General features: G+C 26.5%; 1 long non-coding RNA gene across 1 annotated transcript in view; it reads right to left on the reverse strand.

Moving 5' to 3' along the window:
• Positions 1-7,887: 7,887 nt before the first annotated feature.
• LOC105117583 (uncharacterized) overlaps positions 7,888-8,540 on the reverse strand; it is a 10,334-nt gene continuing 9,681 nt past the window's right edge. Inside the window, exon 3 of the long non-coding RNA XR_840782.1 lies at positions 7,888-8,042. This is a non-coding gene — a long non-coding RNA (uncharacterized LOC105117583). The remainder of the gene's footprint in view (positions 8,043-8,540) is intronic.

The following is an 8,540-nucleotide window of genomic DNA, read 5'->3' on the forward strand; positions in this document are numbered from 1 at the left end:
ATTTATTATATGATCATGAAATCTATTGAAACAAACATTGTGACATACTATAAGTGTTAAAACCCAAAAAACATTTATGCTTTGGCATAAATTATATGCTTTCTCTTATGAGATTTATTATATGATCATGAAATCTATTGAAACAAACATTGTGACATACTATAAGTGTTAAAACCCAAAAAACATTTATGCTTTGGCATGATTGACTTGGACATTCGGGATTAATAATGATAAGATAAATTATTGAAAATTTATATGGGCATCCTTTGAAGAACCTGAAAATTCTTTTACCAAGTGAAAATCCATATGTTACACGTTCTTAAGGTAAATTAATTACCGAACCATCTCCATCAAAAGTTCTTATAGAATCACCATATTTTCTTGAAAGAATTCAAGGTATATGCGAACCTATTCATCTACCATGCGGGTCTTTTAGATATTTTATGATATTGATTAATGCATCATGTAAAATGATCACATGTTTGTTTACTTTTTAGTTGAAATGTTGCATTTTCTAGATTGATAACATAGATTATCATATTATGGGTGTAATTTCTTAATTATCCAATCAAGAAAATTTGATTGAACAATGCTGGTGAGTTTACTTCTTAACCATTTGATAATTTTTGCACTTCTATTGAAATTAATGTTGAACATCTTATTCCTCATGTACATACTCAAAATGGTTTAGCAAAGTCATTTATAAAGTGACTTTAATTAATTGTTTGATCTTTACTTATGAAATCAAAATTGTCTATATCTGTTTGAGGACATGTTATATTATATATTGCATCATTAATTAGAATTAGACCAAGTGCTTCTTATAATTATTCTCCTTTACAACTTATTTCTAGTATACCACTAAATATATTCAATCTATAAACTTTTGGTCATTGATATATGTGCTTGTAGCACCCCCGTAAAAAAACTAAATGATAATGTAGATTAGGAATTGATGTTGGTTTATTTGTCTATTTATTATTAGATTTCTTGAACCTTTAATTGGTGATGTTTTTAAGGCACTTCTTAAAGATTACTATTTAAATGAGAACATTTTCCTATCATCAGTGAAAGAAAAATTAGTGCCTAAAGCACGACAAGAAATTACTTGAAATGACCCAAAGTTATATTATTTTGATTCAAGAACAAATCAATGTAAACTTGAAGTTCAAAAGATAATTTATTTACAAAATATTATAAATCAATTACCATATGTTTTCACCAATGATGAAAAGGTGGTTAAATCTCATGTTCTAGCTGCAAATGCTCCATGTAGAATTAAAATCTCTAAAGAAAATAAAGTCATCATAATAGCAAATGAATGTATACCACGCCTTATGCGCAAAAGACCTGTTGGCACTAAGGATAAAAGTCCTAGAAATTAAAAATTATAATAAATAGATGATAATACTCTTGAAAAGTACTTATCCACAAAACATACAATAATTATCATGTCCAAATCATCTCCTATTATTGTTCCTCCTAAAAGGGGACCTCTTAAAGTGGTATCTCTTAAACAGATCTAGGTACTTAGATATAATAAGATCTTTAAAAACTATGTTTATAAATGAGAGATTTTACACCGAAATAAAATTGTCATAAATAATACACTTGCAATTAAGGTTGTTTTTGGCATCTCCTAAAGTGATGATGAAATTTAACCATAAATTATCAAAAAATATCAATTTATAAATGACAGACCAATTTAAAAAAAAATCAATTTAAATGGAGTTAAAACTCATTTGCAAAACATGAAGTATTTGGGCATGTAGTTGATATACCTAAAAGTGTTATGCATGTTGGATATTAGTGGGTTTTTGTTAGAAAACAAAATGAGAACAATGAAATTATGCAATATAAGGCATGACTTGTTGCACAAGGTTACATACAAAGACTTAGCATTGATTATGTGGAAACTTATTCTCTAGTTACGAATGCAATCACTTTTAGATTTTTTTATTAGTTTCGTAGTCTTAGAAACTCTAGATATACATTTAGTGGATGCCGTTACAACATATTTATATGGTTCATTGGATAAAGATATCCATATAAAAATTCCTAAAAAATTTAAAATGCTTGAAGCTTTTTATGATAAACTCATAAATGTTTATTCCATTAAACTACAACAATATTTATATGGGTTGAAACAATCTGGTTAGATGTGGTATAACCATATTTATATGGGTTGAAACAATCTAGTTAGATGTGGTATAATCGTCTTACTGAATACCTCTAAGAAAAAGAGTTTGAGAATAATGAGATTTGCCCATGCATTTTTATTAAGAAAACCATATCGAAATTTGCTATTGTTATAGTATGTGTTAATGATTTAAATCTTGTTGGTATTTTTAAAGAGCTCATAAAAACTGCAACACATTTTAAAGATAAATTTAAGATGAAAGATCTGAGAAAGATAAAATTTTATCTTAGTTTATAGATCAAATATATTTTAAATAGAGTATTTATCCACTAATCGATGAATACATAAAAGATTTTAAAATACGTTTACATGGATAATCCTCATCCTTTGAGCACTTCTATGATTGTTCGATCATTTGATATGAATAAGACCTTTTTTGACAACTAGAAAATGATGAAATTTTTTTTGGTCTAGAAGTATCATATCTTAGTGCTAGTGGATCACTTATTTATGTTGCAAATTATTCAAGACTAAATATAGCTTTTACAATTAATTTATTAGCAAGGTACAATTCTACTCCCACAAAAATACATTGGAATGAGGTCATATATATACTTTGCTATCTCTTTGGAACAACCAGAAAAGGTTATTTTATAGTAGATCAAATCCATAATTAATTGAATATACAAATGTATGTTATCTTTTTTATCCCTATAAAGGGAGATCATTAACAAGTTATTTGTTTACCTATAAAGGTACTGTGATTTCTTAGAGATTTGTCAAACAAACATTAGTGACTACTTCATCAAATAATTTAGAAATTATTGTAATCCATGAAGTAGGTTGAGAATATATAAGGCTAAGGTCAATTATCCAACACTTAAAAGAGAAATATGGATTATCAACCATTGAAGATAGTCCCGTAATATTATTTGAAGATAATGCTGCCTGCATTACTTAACTTAGAGGATGCTACATTAAAGGAGTCAAAACAAAGGATATCTCACCAAAATTCTTTTATATTCATGAGCTTTAACAAAAAGGAAAAATTGATGTAAAACAAATAAGTTTAAGTGTTAATTTAGTAAACTTATTTATAAAGTTTTTAGTAGTTTCAACTTTCAAGAAACTTATCCATAATATTAGAATGCGTCATCTTAAAGACTTATTATAAAACATGTAATTTTCAAATGAAGTCAATGCAAATTATATTGCTTTTCTTTTGCTTAGGTTTTTTTTCCATTAGCTTTTACTTTACAATGTTTTAAAAAGGCAACTTGACATTTTTTTAAACCCCGAAGTATTCAAATATGGATCTTGAAGTATCTATATAAAATCCTCTATTGAATTATAAAGTATTCATAAATCACACAAGAATGTTATACTCCTTTTCCTTTGCTTTTCATTGGTTTTTCCTATGCAAAGTTTTAATGAGACACATTTTCAGTACATGGTCATTTAAGAGGGATTTTTATAAGATACATAATTATATATATTGAATGTCCATTAGAACCTCCTGGACTTCCATGACTCTTGAGTTTAATCTCTTGGATTTCCATGGCATTTGGGTTTTCTAATGTCATTTAATGTTCATATTTTCTTTTGTTATAAATAGATTATTTGTCTTATATTCTGGCAATTGAAAAAATTCCTACTAAGAAAGGTATGAATTTCTATTTTAATATTTATTCTAAATATCTTTGTTCTTATTTTTTCTTTATTTTTAACATAATGATTATTATTATTAGTTTTCAGTGAAAAAAAAAAGAGAAGAAGTTTATCACTTTAACAAAGAAAAAAAGAAAAATGGGGGCTGGTATAATTTACCACTATGCTATGAAAGTGCAAGTATTTGTTATACCAAGTGTTATACAACACAAATCTAGATTAACCATTTAACAAGCAAGGTATTAAGAATTAATAAGATAAGAATGATAAGACATGTTAATAGCAAGTTGTTTAGGATATAATAATTGAAGTCCATATTGAGTTTATATTATACTTATCTTAACACCGTTAGTGAAACCTTTTCACTTTAACATAATAAATTTAGCTAAACATAATAAAGAAGAGAAACATAAATAAACGAGAGGAGAACATGATTATATAAGTATAGTAAAGGAAATGAAAGACATAAATAAGAAATTAATGAAAGCAAAACTTAAGCATTACAAAAATATAAAGAAAAAGAGCAAGAACATGATCTTCATATGAAAACCAAGATGCCTAAATACATGAAAAATATCTCATTTTATAGGCCAAAATTGAGAACTATTGATTTGATGATTAATTGTTGACTGGGTGACCACATCTTGACTTGGTGACTATCCTTATCTTCTTGTCTAAACAAAACGTCATTGCTAACATCATAATTTGAACAGATAGCCTTTATGAAAGTTCTAGAAAATTATCTCGGCTTTTCAACAAAAAAAAGAAGGGGCATTTGAACTTCTAGAACTCGAGATATGAGTTGAATACTAAACACTATCTAGGCTACAGGAAAGATTTTGATTTCTCTGTTGTTGCTGCAATTTGAACTTGAAAATGGTCCTTTTGATTTTAGACTAGGCCTATATCTTAGCTTTCAATCCATATATATTAGACCTAAATCCAAGTTTTACAACTCCAGTTATGATCCAATAACCGAATAGTGTTCCAGTTTGGACTGAACCATCATCTCTTTTCTAAACTTAGCCCTCTCTTTGTCTTCTCAATTTGAGTAGTTAAACTCATCAATCAATCCTTTTATTTATGTGATAGCCCTTCATTTAAGATAAATATTTATCATAAATTAAAGATATCTTATAGTATTAGACATGTTATTATAAAACATGCTCTAGTTAATGAGTTATTGATACTTAAAGTGTAAAATAATGATGTAAAACTTTGATAAAAATGCACTTTTAAGTACCACTCAGGGGCACTAAATATAAGAATAGATAACTCCCATATCTCATCTCATATGTACAATATGAAAAGAAAAATATATGGAATGAAGAGTTGGATTTATGAGCACATGAGAATCAAATATATTGTTAGAGATAATAATTTAATCCAAATTCAATATATACTAAATTAATTTTTTATATAGTTATTTTTTTCAATAGATAATATCTACTATGAATATTTTTCAAACCCTATACAAAACTTAATCCATACTTGTCTTTATATATATATATATATGAAGACAATAAGAAAATTGGTGTACTGCTTTACCAAAACACTCTCATTCCAACTTAATTAATAGTGTGTTTGTTGACGCACATCATGTATTTCATGATCTTCATTAGATGCATCGTGTGATGCATTTCTTAAACAAACACACTCTAAGGCTTCTTTAAACACAGTATCGTCAAGTAAACAAGTCATTATTCTTTTGCAATATAGGACAATTGTTACCCAAATATCTCATTTCATCCATAACTTGCTTGGGTTAAATAAATCAATTTTTAAGCATTAATGGGTCCCTAAAATAACTGCTAGTTTTATTTTAAAAAAGAAAATGAATTTGAGTCACCTATAATGGTTGAACTCAATCCATATTAATATTATTCATATTATTAAGGTAATATAAGAGAAAATAATAAAGAGTTATCTATGACATTAACTGTCAAAGGTTATAATTCTTCATCCTTATAAATATGTTTGCTAACAGTAATAGACAATAACAAAAAAATAAAAAAGAGTTATATCTAACAATATTTAAAGATTGACGTAGTAATTAGTTGATTAGTTCACCTTTAAGAATGTGATAAAATAAGATATTTAAGTAAGATTTGTGCTAAACAACAAAAGAAGAATGATTTGCCTGAGTTAAATAAACCAATTTCTAAGCAAGAATGTAAAAAGAGAAGTTGAAGAGATGCTAGTTCTATCTTAAAGGAAAAAATGGATTTGGGTCACCCATGATGGGTCAACCCAATCCATATTAATATTATTCATATTATTAAGGTAATATAAAAGAAAATAATTAAGAGTTATATTTGACAATAAATGTCAAAGGTGTAACTCTTCACCTTTATATGTCTGCTAACAGTAACACAATAACAAAAAAGTAAAAAAGAGTTATATCTAACAATATTTAAAGGTGACATAGTCGATTAGTTCATCTTTTAGAATGTGATAAAATCAGATATTTGAGTAACAATTATTCTAAACAACAAAAGAAGAATGAATTGCTTGAGTTAAATAAACCAATTTCTAAGCAAGAATGTAAAAAAAAAAAGTTGAAAAGATGCTAGTTCTATCTTGAAGGAAAAAATGGATTTGGGTCACCTATGATGGGTCTACACAATCCATATTAATGTTATTTATATTACTAAGGTACTATAAGAGAAAAGAATGAAAAGTTATATATGACAATAATTGTTAAAGCTTATAACTCTTCACTCTTATAAATATTTATGTTAATAGTAACAAACAATAATAAGATAGTAAGAAAAAGCAGAACATAAAATAGTAAAAGGAAAGAAAGGACTCTCAAAGCAAACTCCATGTCATAATTATTTATTATTTAATATGATTATGACTAGTGATACAAGTTTCAAAGGGGCATAATTATATAATTTTCTCCTTATTGCTAATTGTTTTTCCAACATTGATATCAAAGCTTAATGTTGTTGTTTTCTAATCTAAATAACATGTTTGATCTGATTAATAATTATATTAAGAAGAAATAAGTGTGCTTGCTGGGATTTGAGACCTTGATTGCAGCATGACATTCCATTAAGACTATTAGATTGCTCAAGGTGTTTGTTCTTTTTATACAATAAAAAAATTATTGACTCTGTGAAATAAAAATGATCTCTTTGTTATGTGTGTGATTCTTTTCTATGTTTTAATTGCATAACAAAAGCATTAATTATTGTAAATTTATTTCCATACACAATTTTAAATTAATGATACGTGTATTGATTAGTCATGATAAATTTATATATGTTGTGAACATAAATTTATAGTTCATATGTGTTCATACATGTATGCATGTGTTTCAACATAGTGTAATTCCATGTTTAAATTGGAATTATAAATGTATTGAATTATTAAAATATATGTTATTTTAAGTTTACGATCCTTACATAATTAATTACTAATAGTTACACATTAGGATCATAGATAATGATTATGAACATAGTGAGCCTTTTATTCTAAACATAATGTAAAGTCATTGATGACATACTTAGTTGATGTTAAATATAAGTATGTATGTTTAGGCATAATTAAATGTGAACCTATAAGTACCAAAATAATTTTTATGAGCACAAAAGAAATGACAACTACTATAACTCAATAAGTGCAAGAAGTTGAATGGCGACAATTATAAAATTTAGAGAATAAAAACCCAATATGTACTTAAGGAGCAAGCGGCTCTAAAAACGCTAAAAGTGTTCATGTAAAAGCTAGAAAATGGTGATATGGCCCAACATATAAGGAATCGTAAAACTTATGAGGCTTGGGAAATGAAGAACTTTATTGCTTGCATTACATTGTTGAGTAATATGGATGATGATTTTTTTTTTTTTGATTCAAATATTCAACATTAGATCTATTAGAAGTAGGCTTTATAATTATATGAATGTATTTTAGTGATTAAGAGAAGATTCATTACCCTAGGTGAATTATGGAAAATGTTTCATTTGTTCTCAAATAGTATTGACTGAAAAATCATTAGCCAAGGTGAAATGAGATTTGAAAAGAGTTTCAAATCATATTAAAAGGATCAATGACTATTATATAGAAAACATGACAAACATACTATATACTTTAATATTAAATCAGAACATTATTGATTACATGATATTAATTACACTTAGAAACCAATCACTGAAAGGTTAAGTTGAACCACTAATGACTTTTCTAATATTTTAGGGATCATGACACGTTGCTAGACGATGCACCTGATCTTCAAATATAAATTAATAATTTGTTGAATTAATAATAAATTAAATTGTTTAATTTATTTAATTTTATTTAATTAGAATTAGAATTTATTTTTGAACCAACATATTAGAAACCTACTAGGTCACACAATTTAAGAACCATTATTCAAAACTTAAACTGAGATAATTAATCAAGTTTGGCTTGTTTGAAAATAATTTTTATAAATTAAGCATTAGAATTTATTTAATTTAGAGATTATAATTATAATTCTAGAATAACCAAGTGGGGACTTGATTGATTAAATTTGTAAAATTATCCTTAAATAATATATGAATATTATTCAGGGGGTAAATTGATATTTTATCAACTTATAAGGGTTTTTATATTTGCTTATAAATAGTAAGTCATGCCTCTTATTTTTGGGTGGTTCTTTATTAGATAGAAAATCTATGACACGACTAAAAGATTGATGTCTTCTTCCAAGTGCAAGAGTGTCGAAGTAATAAATAACCCGGCAAGA

This window comes from Populus euphratica, unplaced genomic scaffold (assembly GCF_000495115.2).
Source record: "Populus euphratica unplaced genomic scaffold, PopEup_1.0 scaffold1425.1, whole genome shotgun sequence".
Classification (NCBI taxonomy): domain Eukaryota; kingdom Viridiplantae; phylum Streptophyta; class Magnoliopsida; order Malpighiales; family Salicaceae; genus Populus; species Populus euphratica.